Source organism: Bos indicus x Bos taurus, chromosome 20, assembly GCF_003369695.1.
Source record: "Bos indicus x Bos taurus breed Angus x Brahman F1 hybrid chromosome 20, Bos_hybrid_MaternalHap_v2.0, whole genome shotgun sequence".
NCBI classification, from domain to species: domain Eukaryota; kingdom Metazoa; phylum Chordata; class Mammalia; order Artiodactyla; family Bovidae; genus Bos; species Bos indicus x Bos taurus.
Genome location: NC_040095.1, coordinates 68,292,091 through 68,306,520, shown reverse-complemented (window position 1 = coordinate 68,306,520; position 14,430 = coordinate 68,292,091).

Here is a 14,430-nt window from a genome sequence, read left to right as displayed (position 1 = left end):
CCGTATGGAAGGGGCCAGCCTGCCCTTTCAGGGTCCTCACGGTGGTCCACCCCTCCGGTGCTTCGGGAACTAGGGTGACAGGTCACGGGCAGGACGGAGGAGGAGGGCGTTCCCAGAAGCCACACCCCAGAAGGACTCACTTGCATCATTGCTTGGGACTTGCTGTGCTCCATTTCTCCAGAAAGTTCTGCCTGATTTTTCTTCCATTCTACCCTCTGGGGCTGCTTCAACAATTGGGATTAAAAAAAAAAAAAAAAGATGTTTCCAAGCTCTTATTTCTGGCAATACCCCCTGACTAAACATGTGCACACCATTCCCAACTGGACCTTTCCAAAATAATCCACTCCCTCAACCTTAATTAACCTTCTAGTCTTGGGTCTTATTTCTCTACTTCTGATCTCTCCCTCATCCTGGTCTCTTCTTGTTCACTATTTCACAACAGTCAGTCTTGTTTTTCTGTTCCCTTGAAACGTGAAAGGAGATAAAAACAACCTCCTTGTTAAATTATGTATCTCCTTTTTGAATGCTCAAATCTCATTCACGTGGCTTTTGTCTCCTATCATATCTCTTCCTTTCCTCTCGAACTTTCTTCCTCTCTCATGTTGCAAAGATTATGTTCTCTGTTTTTCTTCTTGTTTTTTTGATCATTCTTTAAAAATATTATTGCACATTTTTTTCTAACATTGCCTTTAATATTATATTACTTATCTATTGATGCAAAACAAACTGCCCCTATAATTTAGCAGCCTAAAATAACACACATGTATTATCTTACACGGACTTCCCAAGTGGCTTAGCGCTGAAGAATTTGCCTGTCAATGCAGGAGACGTGTGTTCCATCCCTGGGTTGGGACTATCTCCCAAGGAGGAAGTGGCAATCCAGTCCAGTATTCTTGCTTGGGAAATCCCATGGATAGAGGATCCTGGAAGGCTGCAGTCTGTGGGGTCGTAAAGAGCAGGACACATCTGAGCCCACACATACCATACCTTATCCTACATATTGTAGGTAAGGAACTGGCATGATTTAACTGGTGCTCTCTCTCAACCTTGTGATCTGTTGGTTAGAAGCAAATTACACCTGAAGTGGATATTATACAAAGCCACAAATACTTGGAGGTAGAGATTACAGGTGGAGAAGGCAATGGCACCCCACTCCAGTACTCTTGCCTGGAAAATCCCATGGAGGAGGAGCCTGGAAGGCTGCAGTCCATGGGGTCCTTGAGGGTCAGACATGACTGAGAGACTTCACTTTCACTTTTCACATTCATGAATTGGAGAAGGAAATGGGAACCCACTCCAGTGTTCTTGCCTGGAGAATCCCAGGGACAGGGGAGCCTGGTGGGCTGCCTTCTATGGGGTCGCACAGAGTTGGACACGACTAAAGTGACTTAGCAGCAGCAGCAGAGATTACAGGAGCTATACTGGAAACCATCAGTGAAAAATGTTATTGTTTCTGCTGCTCTGGGTTAACACTTTTCTCACTGTATTCAGCTGTGTTTAACTGACCGGTTTTCTCCTTTGAATCATAAATGCATCATATACAGGTAGAACTGATCACACACCAGTGTGACCACAGGCCTGCCTTTACTGTTGGCTACACCATGGTGTGCCTGTGGGCAGGTTTCATGTCTCACTTCTCTCTCCATCTTGAGTATTGAGCATGCTGCTGCTGCTGCTAAGTCACTTCAGTCGTGTCCAACTCTGTGCAACCCCATAGATGGCAGCCCACCAGGCTCCGCTGTCCCTGGGATTCTCCAGACAAGATCACTGGAGTGGGTTGTCATTTCCTTCTCCAATGCATGAAAGTGAAAAGTGAAAGTGAAGTTGCTCAGTTGTGTCTGACCCTCAGCGACCCCATGGACTGCAGCCCACCAGGCTCCTCCGTCCATGGGGTTTTCCAGGCAAGAGTACTGGAGTGGGGTGCCATCGCCTTCTCCGGAATATTGGGCATAGTGTCCTATATACCCAATAGTATTAAGCAGGCATTTAATTAGCTTTAAGTCATCTAATACCTTTTTGTATGCTCCATTAAACCCACACTCTCTAAAGTGATACCACCTCCCATTACCTACTGGGGAACATGATTCGGCCAAGTTCATCAGATGAAGTCTATTTACTGAAATTAACATATGTGGGGATAATTTAGAGCCTAGAAAGTTTTAAAAAAGTAACAGAGGAATTAACTGTAGATGCAAATTTCCAATTTGATTATCTACATTTCTCTCCCCTTAGACTACTGTGTGGTTTAGCATTTAGATACTCTAAAAAGCAAAGTAAAATATACTCTGCCCCTTTTCAAGAGACATAAAAGAGCCAAAAAAAAAGTAAAGTAATCAAAATCTTGGTCAACATTCGTGTGTTGAGATTTTAGGCCACATTGTACCAGTGACCCTAATAAAACGCCCTTGGAATTTCCACCATTTATAAACTGGATTTGATAAAATAATTGTTGGCAAAATTTTTCAGGTGAAATATCTTCTAAGAAACTAGCTCTTACAGATGTTTTGAGATATAGACCTTATAATCGGATTTTTTTTCCTTGAAAGGAAAGCTATAACTGACCTAGACAGCATATTAAAAATCAGACATCACTTTACCCATAAAGGTCCATATAGTCGAAGCTGTGGCATTTCCAGTAGTCAGTCAGTCACGGATGTGAGAGTTGGATCATAAAGAAGACTGAGCAATGAAGAGTCTATGTTTTTGAATTATGGTGTTGGAGAAGACTCTTGAGAGTCCCTTGGGCAGCAAGAAGATCAAACCAGTAAATCCTACAGGAAATCAACATTGAATATTTATTGGAAGGACTGACACTGAAGTTGAAGCTCCATTACTTTGGCTACCCGATATGAAGAGCCAACTCATTGGAAAAGACCCTGATTCTGGGAAATAGTAAAGGCAAAAGGATAAGAGGGTGGCAGAGGATGAGATGATTAGATAGCATCACTGTCTCAATGGACATGAGTTTGAGTAAGCTCCAGGAAATAGTGAAAGACAGGGAAGCCTGGCATGCTGCAGTACATGGGGTCACAAAGAGTCAGATACGACTTAGCGACTGAACAGCAATAGTAACAACGGTTTATCTAGCACTGAATTAAAGCGTTCTGTTACTTTAGAGGGATGTAATTGTGAGTAATGGTAGAATGTTTCTTAGTTATGAATCCAAGATACCGTTTCAACTGTGCTTGAGTAATGCTCATTTTTAAAGTCTGAACTGATTATTTAGACACAGAAAGACAATGTAGCAAACATTTGTTTCAACTAAATGTTTAGGCTGCATGTCAGAAAATATTCTCTGTTCACTGCTGGGAATTTATTGACACTTACCTATTTCTTCTAACAGATGAAATCGGCTATGAAGTTATATATAAATAGATGCTGTTGGAAGTTTTGAAACTCTAAATAAGGTTCATAAGGACATTATTATTTTTCTTTCAAGCTTAGAGTATGAAACAGCCTCTTTTCTATATAGTGAATGCACGCTTTTTCAAATGTTTCCATTGAATTAACAAAAGTATGCATTCTAGCATAATAAATACCTCCTTCAGAACTTGATTTCAAAAGTATATCTAAGTAACTTAAAATCTGTATTTATTATCTTGAATAGAGACACAGAGGATTAGCATTCAAAAATTTCACAATATGCTCTGCTCCATGGTGTATCCATAACTTACACTGGGCCTTTTATTAGAGATCATCCTTCCAGGCACAGACACGAATCCTGACTTAAAATGGAGGGTGGATCGTCGTGGTAAGACACTGCCTGTGTAGACTCCATCCTGAACATAAGCCAGCAGTGTGGCTCTCTTCATGGATTTTCTTAATCAGTTCATCTCCATTCAGGAATGTAAAAGGACTTTAAAGTAGCTTTACTTGGACTGCAAAACCGGGCAAGAAAAGATTATAGCAAATCTTCTCAGCGATTCTATTATATTTCAGTTGGTCTTTTTTTTTTTTTAAATGGGATGGGTGAAGGTAAAGAGAAAACTTCAAGTGGCACTTAACAAGTTTTCAAATTTGACTGAATATAAGTTTTTGTCTTAGCCCCAAATGCACTTAGAACAAGCCAACAAATATGTTTTCCTTAATCTTTGAAAATTATAAAGGCACACATGAAAGCCTATTTGTCAGAGCCTCATCACTGCAGTTACTGGGGGAGGATAACTAATTTTAATAAAGCTCAACTCTTGGTGGAGTCGTCTTCTGGAATGGTGTGTGAGGAGCTCTTCAAATCCTCTGCCACAAAGCCAATGATCATAGTGGACAAAACTGTAAGAAAGCATCATTTTAGGACTCTGGAGGGAGGCAGATCTATAACATTCCAGCCCGGACCTGCTCACCTGAGTAAAAGCTGTTGCGTCATCACCCGAAGGAATACTAAAATAGCAATTCTGATGAATGACTAAGGCTGAGTGTAGACACTCAAGGAAATGGGAAACTCCTGGGGGCTTCAATCTTAGAGGGACTTCCTTCATGAGCTTTAACAAAAGCAAGCCCACCAGGTTCTCATGGTGATCCCACCGAAATTCTTGAGACCCTGGCAGTGGGGTGGAGAAGGGGAGAGCAGTCATCTTAGAAATGCACATAGAGTTCATTCTCCATGACAAAGAACCACTTCCCAGGGAAGATGACTTAACCAGACCTTATTTCATAAGAGATAAGTGAGTTCTTCCCAGACCACTCTTTAATCCTCCCTTCTAATCACAGTGGGAGAAAACATAGTCAACAGAGGCCAGGATCAAGAAGGTCACTTGAGAACATTGCAGATAGGAAGCGGAGTAAGAAGCGTAGGGGAGCAGCTCTACCAGTCGGGAAGCGCTGGTGAAGATCACAGACGCCCTAGGCAGCTATGACACAGATCTAAACATAAGCCGATAGAATTCTTCTCCTCCCCAATTTTTCACTCCATCAACAAGGCTCCAGTATAATGAGAGAGCAGCACAGATGAAAGAACTACAACATTCAGACTCTAAGAGTAATTAGGAAAAACTAGGAAAAAAGGCAAAAATAAGGACTCTATAGGACACTGAAGCCGCTGTCACCTAAAGCCACAGCAAGCATTTAAAACAGCCCAGCTCCTAGTCAAATTAACAAATTCTCACACTGAAGGTCGATTTTGTCAGTCCCTATTACCTGATACAGTGTGCTTGTGCTGTGCTTAGTCGCTCACTCCTGTCTGACTCTTTGCGATCCCATGGACTATAGACCTTCAGGCTCCTCTGTCCATGGGGATTCTGCAGGCAAGAATACTGGAGTGGGACAGTATGCTTGGCTTTCAACAAAAAAATTACAAGTCATGTCAATAAGCAAAAACAGAGTTTTATATAAAACAGAGTCTGAGGAAAGAAAGCAGTCATAAGAACTGGACTCAGATATGCCACAGTTATCAAAGTATTCAGACAAAGAATTTTAAAAGACTACAGCTAATATGTTGAGGGCTTTAATGGAAAAGTTAGACACTATGCAAGAACAGATAGGCAGTGTAAACAGAGATAAGATGACCTAAGGATGATCAAGAAGAAATGCTGGAAATCAAAAGCACTGTAATAGAAAGAGAGAATGACTTAGATTGGATATGATCAAGATGCAAAATAATAAATTTGAAGATATGTCAATAGAAGCTTGACAAACTGAAATGCGAAGAAAATAAAGACTGAAAACACACACACAAACACACACACAACATTCAAGAATCATGGGGGGGATTTCAAAATGCATAGTCGAAGTATAATTGAAATACCATATGAGAAAAGAGAATGAGATGAAAAGAATATTTGGGGTAATAATGCATTACTTTCTAATATTAATGACAGATACCAAATCACAGACAAAGGAAGCTCAGGGAACATCAAGTAGGATAAATACCATAAAATCATGCTTGCTGCTGCTGCTGCTAAGTTGCTTCAGTCGTGTCTGACTCTGTGCTACCCCAGAGACAGCAGCCCACCAGGCTCCCCCGTCCCTGGGATTCTCCAGGCAAGAACACTGGAGTGGGGTGCCATTTCCTTCTCCAATGCATGAAAGTGAAAAGTGAAAGTGAAGTCACTCAGTCGTGTCTGACTCCTAGTGACCCCATGGACTGCAGCCCACCAGGCTCCTCCGTCCATGGTTAGGCACATCTAATTAAAATTGCAAAACTATGGACAAAGACAAATCTTGAAAGGAACATAAATGGGGAAAATATCTTACCTAGAGAGGAACAAGAATATGAATTACAGCAGATGTGTTATTAGGGACTATATAAGCAAAAACAGAGTAAAATGAAACTGCAGCATTATGGATAAGTAAATGCAGGAAGAATCACCTTTTCAATAAAGATTGTTGGAAGACTTGAGCAACTTGATGCAAAAATTTAGAACATAAACGTAAACATCAATCATGTACATTTCAGAAAAGTTAACTCAACATGGATCACAGACTGACTATAAAATGGAGAATTATAAATTTCTGCAGTATATAGGAAAATGTCAAGGTGACCTTGGGTTTCCTGATGGGTTTTTAGCGTGAATGGCAAAAGTACTACCCAGGAAAGAAAAAGAAAAAAGACTCTAGATTTCATCAAATCAAAACTTTCTGCTTTGCTATGCATTGCTAGGATGAAAAACCACAGACTGGGAACAAATATTTGTGAAACACGTGTTTGTAAAGGATTTGTATCCAGTATATAAAAAGGATTTGTACCCCATATATAAAAAGACCTATTAAACTCAATAATAAGTAATAACAAATGACACAATTAAAAAGTGAGCAAAAGATATGAACAGACGCCTCAGCCAAGAAGATATACTGATTACAAGTAAGTACTTGAGAAGATTCTCAGTATCATTTGCCGTTGCGTGCACGCTCAGCCACTCAGTTGTGTCTGACTTTGCAACCCTGTGGACTATAGACCACTGACCTTCACCATCCATGGGATTTTTCCAGTCAAGAACACTGGGGTGAGTTGCCATTTCCTCTTCCAGGAGATCTTCCTGACCCAAGGATCGAACCAGCATCTCTCCTGAGTCTCCTGCATTGGCAGGTGGATTCTTTACCACTGAGCCACCTGGGAAACCCATCACTTATCATTAGTGGAATACAAATTAGAGCAACACTTGAATACCCCCACATATCTTACTAAAATGATTATATTTTTTAAATGAAATAATATAGGAATAATTGCCGGTGCAAGCTCTCATTCACTGATGTAGGAATGCCAAATGGTATGGCCACTTTGGAAGATGATTTTATAGTTTCTTACAAAAGCAGAGACTTTTACCATGAGGTCTAGAACTTTGGCTCCTGGATATCAATTCAACTGATTTTAAAAATTATATCCACACAAAACCTTGCAAAATATGTCTATAGCAGCTTTACTCATAAACATCCAAAACTGGAAACAACCAAAATATCCCTCAAATTGAATGAATAATCAAATTGTGGCATATTCATGCAATAAATATTATTTATCACTCCAAAGAAATAAGCTATCAACTTATAAAAAGATACCAATGAATCCTAAATGCATATTGCTGAATGAAAGAAGTCAGTATACTAAGGCTACATATATAAAATGATTTCCTTTATATAACATCCTGGAAAAAGTCAAACTTTCTATAGAGATAAGAGTGAAAATACCATTTTCTTGGAGTCCACAGAAAAGGAGGACAATTGAATAGGTGAGCCACAGGTTCACTGTTTTTCATGATGTGAAACTCTTTGGTACAAGTTTTAATGGTTTATCCATGACATTGACAAATCCCACAGAACTTGACAGCAAATAGTGAACCATACTTCCTGAAAATTAAAAAGTCATTCAGGATATCAAGGCATCACAGCATGTGATATGACAAAGCAATATAAGTGTGTTAAAACGTGTGAAGCAAACTCACCAAAAGAGGTGAACAAAAAAGTGATGACAAGTGTTTACATGCTGGTTATTACATTTATACACTCACCATTTAAACACCTAGATAATTAATTACATCTTGTAGTTCCATCCAGATATTTGTTGATGAGTAGACAGGGAAGCAGTTAAGATTACAGCGTCATATGTTTTACAGATAATGACAGAGAAAATGATGAGTAATCTGGGAAATATATGAAGTCCCTAAGGCTAAAGGCAAAATGAGCTGCTTACCTGCACTTGACCCTAAGGCATGGAGTCCTTCTCTTCTTCCCGAGCACAGGGCTATGTTTTTATTGGTGCTCTTCCTGGCTACTGGGGTGGAAGAAGTAGGTGTGGATGGCAGATGGTGGTCGCCAGGTTTCACTATATTGGGCAGGAGGTTGTGACAAGAAAAGGGAGGAGGCTATTTAATAGAATGACCCATTTGGGACCTGTTTAAATTTGGACATAAACATGAATGCTTGTTCAGCTTCACACAGGTACAGATGGCTACATATAGAAATATTTTAGATTCAGGCATATACATGGGTAAGTATACACAGATATATCTACTTACTGTGTCTAGCAGAAAGGGCCTCGAAACAACGGAACCCCAGTAGCAACAAACACAGCTCACTCCCAATTCTTGGATTCTATTAAATATCAACATTCTCTAATTAAAAAAGCAAAACTAGAACTCTTAGAAGTAATGTTTGATTTAGCGACTGGGCCAGAAAATGAGATAGGGGGAGATGGAGAGAAAGAGACTGAAGCATCTTACAGCGCCAGAAAGTAAGACTGTGCTCATAACAGAGCAAAATCAATCCTACAAGAGTTTCAGAAGCATGTCCAAAAAACATGAGAGCCATCTGAGAGAGTTCCCAATGGCCAAAGCCGAAATAGTTCGAGCCATGAAAGATAATGTAGTTGAAACACAACCCAATATATAAAATGAATATCCGTGAGTTGTGTCTTAGCTTGAGTCGCTATAACAGAATACCATAGACTAGGCGACTTGAACAAATAGATGCTGAGTTGCTTACTGTTTTGGAGGCCAGACATCCAAGCTCAGAGTGCCAAGAAGGTTGGGCTCAGGAAAGTGCCATCCTCCTGGTTGTAGATGGCCATCTTCTTGTTCTATCATCACATCACAGAGAGGAGAAGCAGGCTGTCCTGACTCTAGTAAGAGCACCAATCCTATTCATGGAAGCCCCACGCTCCTGGCCTCCTCTAGTTACATTCCAAAGCCCCCACCTGCTATGACCACCGCAATGGAGGGAAGGACACATTCAGGCCATAGCAAGTTGACACTGATTATATAAATGATTCAAGAGATAGATACATGTGGGAAGAGAGACGAGAAACTTTTGCAGAAGAATCTCAAAGAATCCATGTGGATACTTTGCCTCAAGCTGGTGGATCTTGACTCCCATTACTTAAGTGTGGGCCGTGCATTGCTAATTCCTTTCTAAAAGTATGGTACAGAGAGGAGAAAAAAGTGATTTTGCAGCAGAGAAACCTGACAAATATTACTGAAACCAAATTACTAACACCAGTAGTGACCAGTTGGGTTGGCAGCATGACCTTTGATAAGCTGTGAGAAGAATGGTCCTTGACTTTGTGACCTTCCTCCCAAAACACATGACCTCAGCCTGATCATGAGTAAAACATCAGACAAAAACCAGCTGGCGGACCTTCTACAAAATACTTGACCAGTACTCTTCAAAGCTGTCATCAGAAACAAGGGAAGTCTGAGGAACAGACATCGTCAAGAGGAGCTTGAGGAAGTGCCATGATTACAGGCAATGCTGGATCCTCAGTGAGAGCCTGGAGCAGGAACATTTTTGATGTCTGTGTTTGAGTTAGATAAAATGAGTGGACACATTGCAAGGAGTGAGCAGGGGGGAGGTTTCAGGGTGGGTGGACTGGGCTTTGGAAAAATGAAAGTAGCCCTGTGTTAAATGAATTGAGTTCAGCATGCATTTTATTTTTAAAGTGTTCACATGTCTATTGGTTACTACAGGGCTCTTTATTTATCACAAGTTGTGTTTCTTTTTTGTCCTTATCTTTGTTATGAAAACTGCAATCCTGGACATCCCGGCTTTCTCTTACATACTGTGAATAATGGATATGTTGTCAAGTCAAAGGAGTCTGTCTTTATGTTTTGACCTTTTAACTCTACCCCTGGTTCCTTGCTGACTAAAGATAAAGGGGAAAAGTTTGAGTAAATATGAAAAGGTATTTAAATAGCCTCTTTCAGATCTCACAAACTCACAGTTTCTGTGTCATGCCAATAGCAGGGCGATTACTGTCCTTACCCACAGACTCAAAAACCAAGAGCTCCATTCAGAGACTGGAGGGTAAGTCATGCTGGCAATGTCATTCAGCTATTTATCATTTATTAAGTAATAGAGCTGCAGTTTCTATTTTCATCAAATCAATTTTAGTAAAAAGGTGTAGTTCTATGAGGACTTCACTGGTGGCTCAGCTGGTAAAGAATCCACCTGCAATGCGGGAGACCTGGGTTTGATCCCTGAGTTGGGAAGATCATTTGGAGAAGGAAATAGCAACCCACTCCAGTATTCTTGCCTGGAGAATCCTGTAGACGTAGGAGCCTGGTGGGCTGCTGTCCATGGGGTCACACAGAATCGGACATGACTAAAGCAGCTTAGCGTGCATGCATGCATTGGAGAAGGAAATGGCAACCCACTCCAGTATTCTTGCCTGGAGAATCCCAGGGACAGAGGAGCCTGGTGGACTGCTGTTTATGGGGTCACATAGAGTCGAACACGACTGAAGCGGCTTAGCAGCAGCAGCAGGTTGGAAAAGTAAAAGGCTACAGACTCCAGTATTCTGGCCAGGAGAATTCCATGGACTCTCTAGTCCATGGGGTCTCAAAGAGTTGGACGTGACTGAGAGACTTTGCCTTTGTAGTGCAATGAAAACCTTTGTCAAGTCCTTACTGTGTTTTAGGCTCTGTGCTAGAACCAGGGAGTTTAGAGACGAGAGTTAGTCCCTCCTTAAAGGAGTCAGTGCAGATGCATTACAGATTCAACCCAGCAGATGTGTAACTGAGCAAAGCTGGGCACTTGGCCCTTGGTGAGGGGGAACAGGCCATGAGGGAAAGGCGAATGAGGGCCAAAGTGACAGGTGGGACTCATGAAACAGAAGTGTTTGGAACTTGGTCCTGCTGACACCACTGTCAGAAGCTGGAAGGATGCAAACTATGACCTCATCAGAGTTTTACTTTATGACGGCTCTCTGGTGGCAGAGTGAAGAATGGGATATGCTTGCTCCGGTTGGAGTTGGCAGAGGAGACAAAAAGCAAGGAAACTGGTTAAAAGATCACTTCTGTTGGCCAAGAACATGGTGAAGATTTGCCCTAAGATACAGGGTAGAGAAAGCACAGACATCTTAGGTGCTGACGAGATAATATCAGCGGTTCTTGGTTCTAGGGGAAAGTGTTGAAATTAAAGATGAGGATATGAATCCCAAGTGAGGGAGATGAGGATGGTGCTAGGGGGATGGTAATGTCACCCACCATTAAAGGGAGGACCACACGGGCCCCTGTGAGGAGGAAGATGAGTTCAGCTTAGTTCTTAATTGAACTAAGCTGAGTTTGTGTGACCAGTGATGGGGGAAATGTGATTGCATGTTTCTGTATAGTTACATTTAAACCTGTGGAAGAGTTTGTAGTTATTAAAGTTTGAGGAAAATGCAAGATAGCATTTAGGTGAAAACTTATACATTCAACAGAAACTGCGTGGCTGAGAATGCAGTTAGAAACCCGGGAAGCATCACCAGCCATGACGTCTGTGGACGTCAGCCTGGGTGCATTTGCTCTGGGGACTCAGATCCACACTATGACACCTGAAAACATAAACTCCACACTGTGCGTGTAGTTTATTGTGTGCAACCGTATTTTAAGGAAATCTTTAAATATGTATGTGTGTGTGTGTGTGTGTGTGTGTGTATATATATGTATCTTGGCTTAGACATTAAAGAATCTGCTGGCAATGCAAGAGATCTGGGTTCAATCCCTGGGTCAGGACGATATGCTGGAGAAGGAAATGGCTACTCATTTCAGTATTCTTGCCTGGGAAATCCCATAGAAAGAGGAACCTGGCACCTGGCAGTTATGGTCAAAGAGATTGCAAAGAGTCAGACATAACTGAGTGACTAACATACTTTCATGTTCATATGTGTAAAAAACATTACAGATATTACCATATATAAAACTGTTAAATGGAATACTACTCAGACATAATAAAGAACAAAATTTTGCCATTTGAGACAACATGCGCGGACTCGGAGGGCATTATACTAACTGAAATAAGCCAGAAAGAGAAAGACAAGTACTGTACAATAGCACCTGAAAATACAACAACCTAGTGACTATAAGAAAAAAAGAAGAAGCAGACTCAAAGAGACAGAGAAGAAGCTCGTGGCTGTCAGTGAGTGAGTGGGAGGTGCGACGGCCGGGTGTAAGACAGGCTAAAGGGCAGACCGTACAACACAGGGAACGTAGCCAGTCTTTTGCAATAAATGTAAGTGGAAAACAATCTTTATAACTATATAAAATGACAAACAAACAAATAAGCAAATAAGTAAAAAGCACTATTAAAAATAGCTGTATATCGTCACCTTGCTTATTTAACTTACATGCAGAGTACCTCATGTGAAATGCTGGGCTGGATGAAGCCCTGGAGCAATCAAGATTGCCAGGAGAAATATCAATAATCTCAGATACACAGATGACATCAAACTTATGGCAGAAATCAAAGAAGAACTAAAGAGCCTCTTGATGAAAGTTAAAGAGGAGAGTGAAAAAGCTGGCTTAAAACTCAACATTGAAAAAACTAAGATTATGGCATCCAGTCCCATCACTTCATGGCAAATAGATGGAGAAATGAAAACTGTGACAGATTTTATTTTCTTGGGCTCCAGAATCACTGCAGATGGTGACTGCAGCCATGAAATTAAAAGACACTTGATTCTTGAAAAAAAAAAAGCTATGACCAACCTAGACAGCATGTTAAAAAGCAGAGACATTACTATGTCAACAAAGGTCTGTCTAGTCAAAGCTATGGCTTTTCCAGTAGTCAAATATGGATGTGAGAACTGGAGCATAAAGAAAGCTGAGGGCCAAAGAATTGATGCTTTTGAACTGTGGTGTTGGAAAAGACTCTTGAGAGTCCCTTGGACTGCCAAGATAGCAAACCAGTCAATCGTAAAGGAAATCAATCCTGAATATTCATTGGAAGTACTGATGCTGAAGATAAAGTTCCAATACTTTGGCCACCTGATGCAAAGAACTGACTCACTGGAAAAGACCCTGATGCTGGGAAAGATTGAAGGCTGGAGAAGAAGGGGATGACAGAGGATAAGATGGTTGGATGGAATCACCAACTCAGTGGACATGAGTTTGAGCAAGCTCAGGAGCTGGTCATGGACAGGGAGGCCTGGCATGCTGCTGTCCATGGTGTCATAGTCAGGCATGACTGAGTGACTGATCTGAACAGAACTGATTTAAAAAACTGTAGCTGCACTTCTCATTTTAAAAACAACTGTTAAGTGAGAACTCACTTCAGTAAAGAGAGTTTATTTGGAGGAGCAGATGATGACTACTTAAACGAACTCTCATTTCAGTCCTCTGCAATCCTCCCATGAACTTGACACACTATCAAACTAAACCACAGAACTAAAAATAAAATTTGCCTTCTGTTTGTTTGCCGGGATGTGATTCCCTTGTAATATCTTTATTTCATTCACAGAATATTGATTCCCTCAAATATCTCAATGAATACACCATGCAGCATTCACTTGTTAACCAAGCAAGGCTGTCCATCCACATGATCATAGGCATAAGTTTACTTAATGCTAAGGTTATTGATTTTTTTTTAATCAAAAAGGCTGAAGTGTTTACTGAGGTTATTCATTTAAAGTGGTTTATCAGCACCAATATTTCCATTTGTTCCTATCAAACCCAGCAACATCTTCTGTTTCTCTTTTCTTCTAAATGGTCACAGAAAACCCTAAGTGGCCTAATGTGATCCCCCTGTGACCTTGCAGAATCCAGCCCCACCATGGACCTGTCACTCGGTTAAGTAGCAGAGGCCTGCAGAAGGATGACTAACCATCTCAAGCTGTGACCTGTGGTGCTGCAGAAGACTCTTGAGAGTCCCGTGGACCGCAAGGAGATCCAACCAGACAGTCCTAAAGGAAATCAGTCCTGAATACTCATTGGAAGGACTGATGCTGCAGCTGAAGCTCCAATACTTCTGCCACCTGATAGGAAGAGTTGGCTTACTGGAAAAGATCCTGATGGTGGGAAAGATTATGGGCAGGAGGAGAAGGGGATTACAGAGGATGGGATGGTCGGATGGCATCACCAACTCAATGGTCATGAGTTTCAGAAAACTCCAGGAGATGGTGAGGGTCAGGAGAGCCTGGTGTGCTGCAGTCCATGGGGTTGCAAGAACAACAACAACAACAGTATGCCTACGCTCCAGAGTTCTTCAGGAAACACGCATCCTGCAGGGCTTATTCAAGGATGATGGAGA